Genomic DNA, 12,412 nt, shown 5'->3' with positions numbered 1-12,412 from the left:
ATAATATGAACTTACAAACAGAGAATACTTAAATGGGATCAACTCTTTAAACAGTTTCAATACATTTTAGTTTTTGGTGGGTTTTTTGTTTGTTTGTTTGTTTTGAGAAGGAGTCTCCCTCTGTTGCCCAGGCTGTAGTCTGGAGCGCAGTGCTGCCATCTCAGCTCACTGCAGCCTCTGCCTCCTGGGTTCAAGCGACTCTCGTGCCTCAGCCTCCTGAGTAGCTGGAATTACAGGCGCACGCCACCACACTCAGCTAATTTTTTGTATTTTTAGTAGAGATGGGGTTTCGCCATGTTGCCCAGACTGGTCTCGAACTCCTGATCTCAAGTGATCTGCCCCCCTCGGCTTCCCGAAGTGCTGGGATTGTAATCCGTGGCATGAGCCACCGTGCCTGGCCAGTTGCAATACTTTAACAAGAAATCACAAAACTAAGAGGTTAACTACAACAAACACATTTTTGATTCACACTGAATCTCTTGTTCCAGAGTTGCAAAGTTCTTGTGTTACCAATAAGTAATGCAGATGTTCAGGCAGACAATGATGAGTTTCAAAATATGTAGATGGAAGGATAAAAATTTGAATTCAGTACTAAGTAACAGTTACCTTTTAGATTTTGGGAAAAATTGAGAAAAGTTAAAATCATGCTAAAAATGCTTTGCTGCTTTTCTTTATCCCTTACCCCCTGTCCCCACCATATCTAACTTCTTTCATTCTGACGGCAAGCATCAGGTGTCCTCAGTGGGCCAGTCTCTTGCTATGCTTTGAGACCACAATCATATCTTTACTTCTCTCTCTGGCTCCTTATTCCTGTCAGTGAGTTCCAGCTAAATATCATTGCTTCATTAAAGTTATTCTAACCTAAAGAAAATCCTTTTCTGTTATTCTTTATACAAGTCACTTATCCCTCACTTATCTCCATCATTACACTTACTTATTAATTTTTCTGTTCTTTTTTCCTCCAGTACAATAAACACCATAGTATCCCCACTACTTCACTGGATGAATGAATTAATAAACAGTTGTCTTCTTCGACTACTTTGTAAATCTTTAGAGAGAAGAAACTTTCTCTAATTCATCGTTTGACCTGAATATTCTGATCTCAAGAGAAATATCTATTAAAAATATTTAACATACGAAGTGTTACAAAGGTAATTATAGAATTTTGCATACGGTAGGTGGAGTTATCTCAGTAGGAGTTCTTCAATACCCCAGAGAACACAGAAGGATTTCAAAGAGGCAATAAGCTACATGCTGGGTCTTCAAAAAATGCGAGGCATTTACTTGGCAGATGAAGGGGCTCAGCTCAGACAATCTTACCAGTTTTGTTGTAAAACTTAAATCCAGTCATTTACTCTCTCATTTAATAAGCATTTATCAACATACTATGTCAGCTCTATCCTAAGCACTTGTGATACATGGTAATGAACACCAGACATAATATGTGCTGTCATTTACCTTAAAAATCTCAACTCCATGAAGGGGGTGAACATTAATTAAATAAACATAAAATACACAGTGCTTGAGTGCATTAATCGTTTTTTCTATATTATTTCATTTAGTTCTCACAAATACCTTATGAGATAGTTACTATGATTAGCACCTACTTTATAATAATAAAATTGAAGAAAAAGAAGGAATTAAAGATGACAAACCCCCATACCAGGTAAGCCAAAGTAGGATTTATACTCAGACTAATTCCAGGGCCTGAGCATTGGAGTCATGTTGAATATAAAGTCAATGGTACATACCCCCAAATATGTTATGTAATATGAATTATTAAGAAATAAATACTTTAAAAAATTAAGTCAAATAGCAAAGTATAAACTGATGTGAGGTTAGATTTGAGGGTTAGACAGGACCAAGCTTGCAGTGGCCTTGTAGGTCTCGTAAATATATATATTTTTTCTTTTCAGAGCAATGGGAATCCACTGACAGGTTAATGCTGATGAGGAAGAGGGTAGGCAGGGTGATGTGAAAATATTGGAGATGGTCCAGAGGTCTTTGATAAAACCAATAAAGAGGTCACAGCTACTCGAAAGGCTGAGGCAGGAGAATCGCTTGAACCCAGGAGGCAGAGGTTGCAGTCAGCCGAGATCGCGCCACTGCACTCCAGCCTAGGTGGCAGAGCAAGACTCCTCCGTCCGGGGGAAAAAAAAAAGTCATTGCATTCTTCTGGATAAAATTAATGGTAGCTTGGAATAAGATGACAGCTATAATTAAAGCAAAGATGAGTGGATGAATTTGAGAGCTCTTTAGGAAGGTGTCTAATAAAAAATATATTGATGGAATAAAGTATAAGGAGACCCTAGCATAGTAGTATTGACTGAGAGATACTACACTACGTGGCCATGAGGAAGGGAATTATTAGGAATAACTCTAGAGAGTAAGATAGGCTAGGACACAGCTTGTTGTAGCTTGGAATGGAGGTAGTGTGCTAAGGTGGATAGAGCTTTCAGTTTCAATATCATGCTTGCAGTTAACTTTCTGAGTAACTTTGGGCGAGTTATTTTTACTTACGGGAACTCCATTTCTCATGCAGAAACTGATCAATAACCCAGGAAGATTTGAAATGAAGTAACATTGTGTGTGTGACAGAGTTGCAGAGTTTCTGGCTCATGGGAGGAAGGAAATGCTACTATTGAAATTATGAATTTGGCATAGTAAAGAACCTTCTTCCCTATAATCCGTCTCAAGTACCAAAAGTACCCAAATATCTGAAGTCATGATGCAGCTTGATTTTTAAGGGTAAAATAATTTATTCACCAATTACTAATTGGTCCACAAAAAATATATAGAACTCGTTGTATATGCCCTGCTAGACCATGCTCTTGGAGCCTACATTCTGATCTCTGAAGCCAGGTAGAAAACGTAGTAAGGGAAGCCTTCTTACCAGGGTTTACAAAATTTAAATAGACAATTGGGGATTTTGACACAAAATATTTTTTCTTTTCATTTTAAATTATAAAACGTAATTTTAGACCAAGAATTGGGAGGCCGGACATAGTGGCTCATGCCTCTAATCCCAGCACTTTGGGTGGCCAAGATGGATGGATCATTTGAGGTCAGGAGTTCGAGACCAGCCTGGCCAACATGGTGAAACCCAGGATCTACTAAAAATGCAAAAATTAGATGGGCGTGGTAGCATCCCAATTACTCAAGGGGCTGAGGCAAGAGAATCGCTGGAACCCGGGAGGTGGAGGTTGTAGTGAGCTGAGATCCGAGATCGTGCCACTGCACACCAGCCTGGGTGAAAAAGCGAGACTCCGTTTAAAAAAAAAAAAAATTCGGGAGATCCAAATATAATAAATAAATCTTAAGAATTAATTTAGCTGTCCATTCATGATAGCATTTAAAACATTTGAGAAATTTAGAAGCAATATTATCTAGATATTAAGAAATACATATCAGATGTGATTCAGGTTATATCTAATTCTGTGGTTGGTATCTTGCTAATATTCATAATTTATTGCAAAGACAATTTTCCCAAAGTTTTCTTGCTCACCCAAAGGAGGTGGGTAATAAATTAGATTGAGTCATGGAAATTTGTATTGAGTTGAATTGGAGAGAGGAAAATTCAATTTTCCAAGGGAAAATGCATAGTAGATACACAATGTGTAGCAGATTTTCTGAGGAAAAGAAAGTAACATAGGATGTGGTACTGTTCCCATTGTTCCAGATCTCTCAATTTATTTATTTATTTTTATTTTTATTTTTTTAATTGAGACAGAGTCTTGCTCTGTTGCCCTGGCTGGAGTGTAGTGGTGCGATCTCAGCTCACTGCAACCTCTGCCTCCTGGGTTCAAGTGATTCTCCTGCCTTAGCCTCCTGAGTAGCTGAGATTACAGGCACCTGCCACCATGACCAGCTAAGTTTTGTATTTTTAGTAGAGATGGGGTTTCACCATTTTGGCCAGGCTGGTCTTGAACTCCTGACCTCAAGTGATCTGCCCGCCTCGGCCTCCCAAAGTGCTGGGGTTACAGGCGTGAGCCACCACGCCCAGCCCAGATCTCTCAATTTACAAAGAAACTTTAATCTGCCGTGCCAATACAAGTAGCTAGGATCATTATAATAGATCAATGTAACTTTTCAGCATCCCAGTGTTCCTTGCAGAGAACTTGCCTTGATCTTCCAAACAAATATATGAATTTTAAAAGTTAACATTTGGTAGTTTGTGTTCATGTACCTTTTTATTTTTAATTCAACCAAAGATAAAAACTGTTGGAAATAACAAAATAAATGGGTGAGTCTCAGTATCTCTCTTTAAAACCTTATAATTATAGTTGTACAGGTTTCTCTTTCTGAAATATAACACTAGCAGAACACTGGAAGCCCCTAAAAAACTGGCTGGCCATATGTAGAAAACTGAAACTGGATCCCTTCCTTACACCTTATACAAAAATTAACTCAAGATGGATTAAAGACTTAAATGTTAGACCTAAAACCATAAAAATCCTAGAAGAAAACCTAGGCAATACCATTCAGGACATAGGCATGGGCAAGGACTTCATGGCTAAAACACCAAAAGCAATGGCAACAAAAGCCAAAATTGACAAATGGGATCTAACTAAACTAAAGAGCTTCTGCACAGCAAAAGAAACTACCATCAGAGTGAACAGGCAACCTACAGAATGGGAGAAAATGTTTGCAATCTACTCATCTGACAAAGGACTAATATCCAGAATCTACAAAGAACTCAAACAAATTTACAAGAAAAAAACAACCCCATCAACAAGTGGGCAAAAGATATGAACAGACACTTCTCAAAAGAAGACATTTATGCAGCCAACAGACACATGAAAAAATGCTCATCATCAAGGGCCATCAGAGAAATGCAAATCAAAAGCACAATGAGATACCATCTCACACCAGTTAGAATGGTGATCATTCAAAAGTCAGGGAACAACAGGTGCTGGAGAGGATGTGGAGAAATAGGAACACTTTTACACTGTTGGTGGGACTGTAAACTAGTTCAACCATTGTGGAAGTCAGTGTGGCAATTCCTCAGGGATCTAGAACTAGAAATAGCATTTGACCCAGCCATCCCATTACTGGGTATATACCCAAAGGTTTATAAATCATGCTACTATAAAGACACATGCACATGTATGTTTATAGCGGCACTATTCACAATAGCAAAGACTTGGAACCAACCCAAATGTCCATCAATGATAGACTGGATTAAGAAAATGTGGCATATATACACCATGGAATACTATGCAGCCATAAAAAATGATGAGTTCATGTCCTTTGTAGGGACATGGGTGACACTGGAAACCATCATTCTCAGCAAACTATCGCAAGGACAAAAAACCAAACACCGCATGTTCTCACTCATAGGTGGGAATTGAACAATGAGAACACATGGACACAGGAAGGGGAACATCACACACCAGGGCCTGTTGTGGGGTGGGGGGAGGTGGCAGGGATAGCATTAGGAGATATACCTAATGTAAATGACGAGTTAATGAGTGCAGCACGCCAACATGGCACATGTATACATATGTAGCAAAACTGCATGTTGTGCACATGTACCCTAGAACTTAAAGTATTTTATATATATAAATTATTAGCTGGGCATGGTGGTGCGCACCTGTTGTCCCTGCTAGTCAGGAGGCTGAGGCGGGATAATCGCTTGAACAGGGAGGTGGAGGCTGCAGTGAGCTCAGATTGTGCCACTGCACTCCAGCCTGGCAAAAGAGTGAGACTCTGTCTCAAAAAAATATTAAATTTTATTTATTTATCTTATTTACATATATATTTTTGAGACAGGGTCTTGCCCTGTCACCCAGGCTGGAGTGCAGTGGTGCAATTATGGCTCACTTCAGCCTTGAACTCCTGGCTCACTCCCACCTCAGCCTCCCGAGTTCCTGAGACCACAGGTATGCACCACCACAGCCACCTAATTTTTAAATATTTTGTAGAGATAGAGTCTCACTACGTCGCCCAGGCTGGTCTCAAACCCCTGGCCTCAAGTGATCCTCCCCCCTCAGCCTCTCATAAAGCTAGGATTAGAGGTGCATACTCTTTTTTTTTTTTTTTTTTAATTTCAGAGGTGCATACTTTTTTTTTTTTTAATTTCAACTGTTTTTTTAGACTCAGGTTATGTGTGCAGCTTTGTTGGGATATTGTGTGATGCTGAGGATTGGGCTATAAATGATCTTTTCACTCAGCTAGTGAGCATCGTACCCAATAGGTAGTTTTTCAACCCTTGCCCCCTCCACCCTTCCTCCCTCTATTAGTCCCCAGTGTGTGTCACTCCCATCTTTATGTCCATGTGTACCCAATGTTTAGCTTCCACTTATACATGAGAACATGCAGTATTTTGTTTTCTATTCCTGCATGAATTCACTTAGCAGAGTGGCTTCCAGGAGCATCCATGTTACTGCAAATGATATTGATAGATGCAGGAGGCAGGTAAGGGAGGGCCCCGGGAGAATTTCTGACCCACCCTACAAGTGTTTACATCAGATGCTTTTGTGAATGACGGAACTTGCTCAGGGCTTTCTGTGGACATGCTCACCATGGACTGGGGGCCCGCCTGCACACTAGGAGAATGGGGTGGAGCCACTGGGGATTTGCGCCTTATGCAGGAGGGAGGAGCCTGGCCTTTTCAGCTCCTGTGTGTGGTGGCCTGGTATTTAATCTGTGAGGTGGGAGCCTGTTGGCAGGACCCCTTCTTTTTTAACTGGGAGATTTTTAAAAATAAATTCCACTCTCTGCCGGGTGCAGTGGCTCACGCCTGTAATCCCAGCACTTTGGGAGGCCAAGGCCGGCGGATCACCTCAGGTCAGGGGTTCGAGACCAGCCTGGCCAATATGGTGAAACCCTGTCTTTACTAAAAAATACAAAAATATTAGCTGGGCATGGTGGGCATGTAATCCCAGCTACTCGGGAGGCAGAGGCAGGAGAATCGCTTGAGCCCGGGAGGTGGAGGTTGCAGTGAGCCAAGATTGCACCATTGCACTCCGGCCTGGGCAGCAAGAGCGAAACTCCGTCTCCAAAATAATAATAATAATAATTTTTTAAAATATTAATAAAATAAAATAAATATAAATTCCGCTCTCCTAAAAAAAAAATGAAGATATTAAAGTACTATGGGTGTTCAGAGAAGAATATCACATTTTAAAAACCTGTAAAAAAGTTTCATGAGATCTGTGAATTCAGCATTAGATTAGGGAATGTGATGGGCAATGAGAATGTTCCAGACATAAAGAACTGCAGAAGAACTACAAAGAGCATGATGGAGGAATCCTTGACTTGGTCCAATCCTATTTATCTTTGCAGTAGTTTTGGTCAGAAAGTCCTAGAATATAAATCAATGTAGGTCTTTGTGTACGGCCCATTCAAATACAGGAAAAAGCAAATTGTTCTCTCTCTACTCACACATACCACACAGCACAGAATGCTTCTGTGACCGTGTGTGTGTGTGTGTGTGTGCGTGTGCGTGTGTGTTTCCAGCACACCAAGCAATTCTCTGGCAGCATACACCAGTGGGGTGTCCTATAATTTAATTCAATTCTGACAGTATCTACCTGAAGATAGCATCAGATTTCACAAGACTTCTCCCCACTCCAGATGCCAATCACTACCCTCAGATTACGACCTGTGCTTCTGACCAACTGGCTATAAATCAGAGATCCCACCACCCCTCCTGGAATTCAATTGATTTACTAGAGTGGCTCAAAAAACTTTAGTAAACACTTTATTAGATATCACATCTGATATCGCTCTATTTCTCAATATCCAGATGATATTGCTTCTAAATTTCTCAAACTCTTTTAATGCTACCAGAAATGGACAGCTAAATTAATTCTTAAGATTTATTTATTATATTATGATTTCCAGATCTTCTAATTCTTGGTCTGAAATTAGGTTGCATAATTTTAAATGAAAAGAAAAAAATTACGTCTATGTGTAATACGTAATAAAATCTCCAATTGTCTATGTATTTAAATTTGGTAAACTCTAGTAAGAAGGCTTCCCTAACTATGTTTACTAGAGTTCAGGGAAATACTTTACTTATGTCTACCCATATATGACCAAATATCTGAAGTCATGACGCAGCTTGATTTTCAAGGGTAAAATAGATAATTTATTCACCAATTACTAATTGGTCCAGAAGGCTATTTTAAAGGCTACAAATGAACAGTGAGATCAGTACATACATAGGGTGAGGTCTGGATGAATCATGAGTACGAGAACTTCTGTCCCATAGTGGATACGACCTTATTCACTGGCCTGGAAGCTCACTACACACAGTCCTCTGGGTTTTTGGAGGCTTCATTTCACAGGCATGATTGATTAAATCATTGGCTACTGGTGATCAACTCACCTGTCAGTCCTTCTTTTCTCCCTGGAGGTGGAGGTAGGGTTGAAAGTTCCAGTCTTTCAACCACATCACTGGTTTTGTCAGGGATAACAAAAGACACTCCTCTTTCCTTTATCACTCCAGAGCTGTTCTACAATCCAGGACAAAAGGCCAAATATTCTAACAAAGGATACTCCTACTGGTCTAGTCACTTAAGAGTTACAGAGGTTTTAGGACCTCTGAGTCAGGAACTGCGAATCAAATCCAAAATATTTGCAGTCAGCCCTCAGTACCTATGGGTTCCATATCTGTGGATTCAACCGATTTTGGAACGAAAGTATTTGAGGAAAAAAAAAGGATGGTTGCATCTGTACTGAACATGTACTACATGTATGGACTTTTTTTGGTCATTAATTCCTAAACAATACAGTATAACAAATATTTACATAGTATTTACATCATGTTAGTTATTGTAAGTGATCTAGAGATGATTTAAAATATACAGGAGGATGTGCATAGCTTCTGTGCAAATACTATAGCACTGTATATGAGATTTGAGCATTCATGGATTCTGGTATCTGCAGGAGGTCCTGGAACTAAGCCTCCCGGGACACCAAGGGATGGCTGTATTTCACAATATCACAGGCTACTAGTGATATAGGCAGGCTTGGGGAGGTAAAGCCTATCAATATGACTCTGAGACTTGTGATCTGAGAGACCAAAGTAGATACCCCTATATGGACTAAGATGGACCCTAAGGCTAAGAAAACAAAAGTTACCTACTTGTGTTCAGGACTCAGCTGGCATGGCACCTTCCTAAATTCCTATGGCTATAAGAAAAACCACACTATTGCTAAACTCCCTAATAGGACCTATCAGGCAAATTATCAGGCCCATCCTAACTCAGATTTACAACCTAAACCATTACAACTCTGACTGGACAAAGGACCAGCCTTACAAACTCTTTTTTTTCTTTTTCTGAAAAGCAACTACAGATCTTGAGCCAGTTTCAGCCAGCTTAAAGAGCCGGCACACAAACTTTGTGTCCTACAGGTCACCTTTTGATGTGAAGAACCAAATTCTACCTCATTTTAATGTTAAAACCCTGCCACGCAGTGAATATGGGATGTTTGTTACATATATGTTTACCCATTGCACATGTTCTTGACTCCTCTCATAAATGTGTGTATCTTTTCCCCAAAAGTGCTGAATATGTATGAATCTATTCTGTGACACAGGTGCTATAATGCCATAAAACCCAAACTGCCCTTTCCCTCTTCAAAGAGAGTTCCTTGGGCCATGCTGGAGACTGTCTCTTTCTGGCTTGCAAACTAATATTGCCAATAAAACTCTTCTTTCTATAATTTATCCTTCCTGGTGGTATATTGGACAACACACTTCAAACATGAGTGACTCAAAGTTGTGTGTAGTGAGGAGATTTTTTTGTTTTTTGAGACAGAGTCTTGCTCTGCCACTCAGGCTGGAGTGCCGTGGTGTGAACTCAGCTCACTGCAACCTCCGTCTCCCGAGTTCAAATGATTCTCATGTCTCAGTCTCCCAAGTAGCTGGGATTACAGGTGCCCACCACCACACCCAGCTAATTTTTGTATTTTTAGTAGAGACAGGGTTTCACTATGTTGGCCAGGCTGGTCTCAAACTCTTGATCTCAAGTGATCCACCCCCTCGGCCTCCCAAAGTGCTGGGGTTACAGGCGTGAGCCACCGGGCCCAGGCCTGTAGTGTGGTTTTAAAGAAATGCTCCTAGCACAAGAGAAGTAGATTTAGGAGAAATTATGACATCATTCTGTAGATGTGTGATATTTGAAATTCCAGGCAAATGTGCCCTTTGGCAAATTATAAACACAGCACTGAAGTTTGAACAACGGTAAGAAGCCTGCAGCTGGATTTTTACAGCACTCTCCATAGGAATAATTCTGTGTATCCCCATAGACTAAACTCCTTCCTCTGCTAAATCCAATACCCATGCAGCTTCATACTCCAGGAATGCTAAACTTTGAATTTCCCAAATATTTTATGCTGTCCACTACCCCCATTCACTTTTCCCACTGTTTCTCTTCACTTAGGCTGCCTGATTTATGCTAGACTTTCTAGTAAGTACCTATGAAACTTTTAATCATCAGTTTAAATGCTTGGCTTTCTGTGAAAAATTTCTGAGCTTCCCCGGACTGATTTGAGTTTATTTTCCTTCTCAGTTCTTACTTCACTCTATAAACAGTGGGACAGATGCCTTGCTGCATTTGGATTATTTGCTGTTATGTGTATTTTCCCAATAGGCTTAAACATAGTTAAGGAAAGGCAGAGTGCCAGTAGTTTTATCTGTTCATTCTGGGGCCCGAGAAGTGCATGGGATGGAGATTTTTACTAGGAAACTTATTCAAAGGTTTCTATTTAGCTAATGTAGGGTCTGAGAAAATGATACCACATAATGACGTCCTCAGAAGCAACTCTCTCTGACCTTCCCCTGACCTCCTGTCTCTGGCCCCTCATTCTCCCCTGAGGCTAGTCATAAAAACTAGAACCCCTTTTCTCCCAAGCCAGCCACAAACCCTAAAAATATTTCTCCAATTTCCCTCCCTACCTTCCTGTGTAAAACCTGGCCTTAAAGAAATTATCTGACCTACCTTGTTTCATTATAGTCATAAGACCCCTATTCTAGAGAGGGTCATGTTCCATGCTCAGAGAAGAGGAATGAATGTGCAGAGAGGCCAAGATGAATATAGATAGACAGGTCTTGCTAGATATCGCCACTAAGTCTGTTAGCATTAGGTTACAACCTTTTTTTGACCTTAATAGGTTCGTTGCCTGATACCCATGGCAAGTCAATACACCAAGACACCAGCCCGCAGCAGAGAAAGAGGTTTAATAGTAGGGCCATCAAATGAGGAGACAGGAGGAAACCTCAAATCCATCTCCCTGAGGAACTTGGGGTTAAGTTTTTAAGGATTTTGAAGTGGGCTGAAGTGTGGTGATCAGAGATCACTGACTGTTGAAGAGTGCAGGGTGAAGCCATGGAACAGGGAGAGGAAGAAGCTGTATCCACATGCTGATCCTGTTCCTCTGTGGGAGTCCTCGAACTGGGTTTGGGAATTCGGTGTCTAAAAAACGTCTCCAAGAATCCTTAAAGAGGAGCCTTATGATTCTAATGTCAGAATCCTGTCTGTAGGAACAATGGGGATGCAAATCAATTCTTAATCATTCTTGTGACTCTAATGTCAGAACTCTTATCTATAGGAACAATGGGGATGGAAAGGGTCGGTATCTGGTGCTACCTGACTTTCAGCAACAAGGAAACAGGCCAAAATGCAGCCTGATTCAGGCTTAATTATAACTATATTTCTGTCAAGAAACTGACATGCAATTCTTGTCAACTCTGTCAGGGTAGTTTCATTTTTGTACCAAAATATTTCTACATGGCTGTCCATATGTTGTTGAACCCATGCATAAAAATGAACAGTTTCCCCTGTATCTTTGGGTCTTCATTCTAAAGACTCCCATGTCACATAAAACCATGACCAGGTAAATTTGTATGCCTTTTCTTCTATGGATCTGCCTCTTGTCAATGATTTTCAGTCAACAGACAGCAAAGGGGGAAGTATTCTCTTAGTGCCCTCACTACTAAGAATTTTCTGCAAACGGTATTGTTACTGGAAAGGGGTTCTGATCCAGATCCCAAGAAAGCGTTCTTGGATCTCATGCAAGAAAGAATTAAGGGTGAATTCGCAAAGTGACAGCAAGTTTATCATGAAAATAAAGGAATAAAAGAATGGCTATTCCATAGACAGAACAGCCCCGAGGGTTATTTTTATGGTTATTTCTTGATGATATGCTAAACAAGGGGTGGATTATTCATGCCTCCCCTTTGTAGACCATATAGGGTAACTTCCAGACATTACCATGGCATTTATAAATTGCCATGGCACTAGTGGGTGTGTAGCATTGAGGACGACCAGAGGTCACTCTGGTCACCATCTTGGTTATGGTGTGTTTTGGATGGCTTCTTTACTGAGACCTGCTTTGTCAGCAAGGTCTTTATGACCTGTATCTACCTTGTGCCAACCTCCTGTCTCATCCTGTGACTTAG

At 40.5% G+C, this 12,412-nt stretch overlaps 1 long non-coding RNA gene across 3 annotated transcripts in view; it reads left to right on the top strand.

The window, feature by feature from the left end:
* Nucleotides 1-12,412, top strand: part of LOC131383790 (uncharacterized) — a 44,294-nt gene that overhangs the window by 2,974 nt on the left and 28,908 nt on the right. For all 3 annotated transcript variants that reach the window (XR_009214071.1, XR_009214072.1, XR_009214073.1), the window contains exons 2-3: nucleotides 966-1,151; nucleotides 1,563-1,666. This is a non-coding gene — a long non-coding RNA (uncharacterized LOC131383790). The remainder of the gene's footprint in view (nucleotides 1-965; nucleotides 1,152-1,562; nucleotides 1,667-12,412) is intronic.

The sequence above is a fragment of the Hylobates moloch genome, unplaced genomic scaffold, assembly GCF_009828535.3.
Source record: "Hylobates moloch isolate HMO894 unplaced genomic scaffold, HMol_V3 SCAFFOLD_6, whole genome shotgun sequence".
Taxonomy (NCBI): domain Eukaryota; kingdom Metazoa; phylum Chordata; class Mammalia; order Primates; family Hylobatidae; genus Hylobates; species Hylobates moloch.
This window is presented reverse-complemented; position numbering and strand designations above follow the sequence as displayed.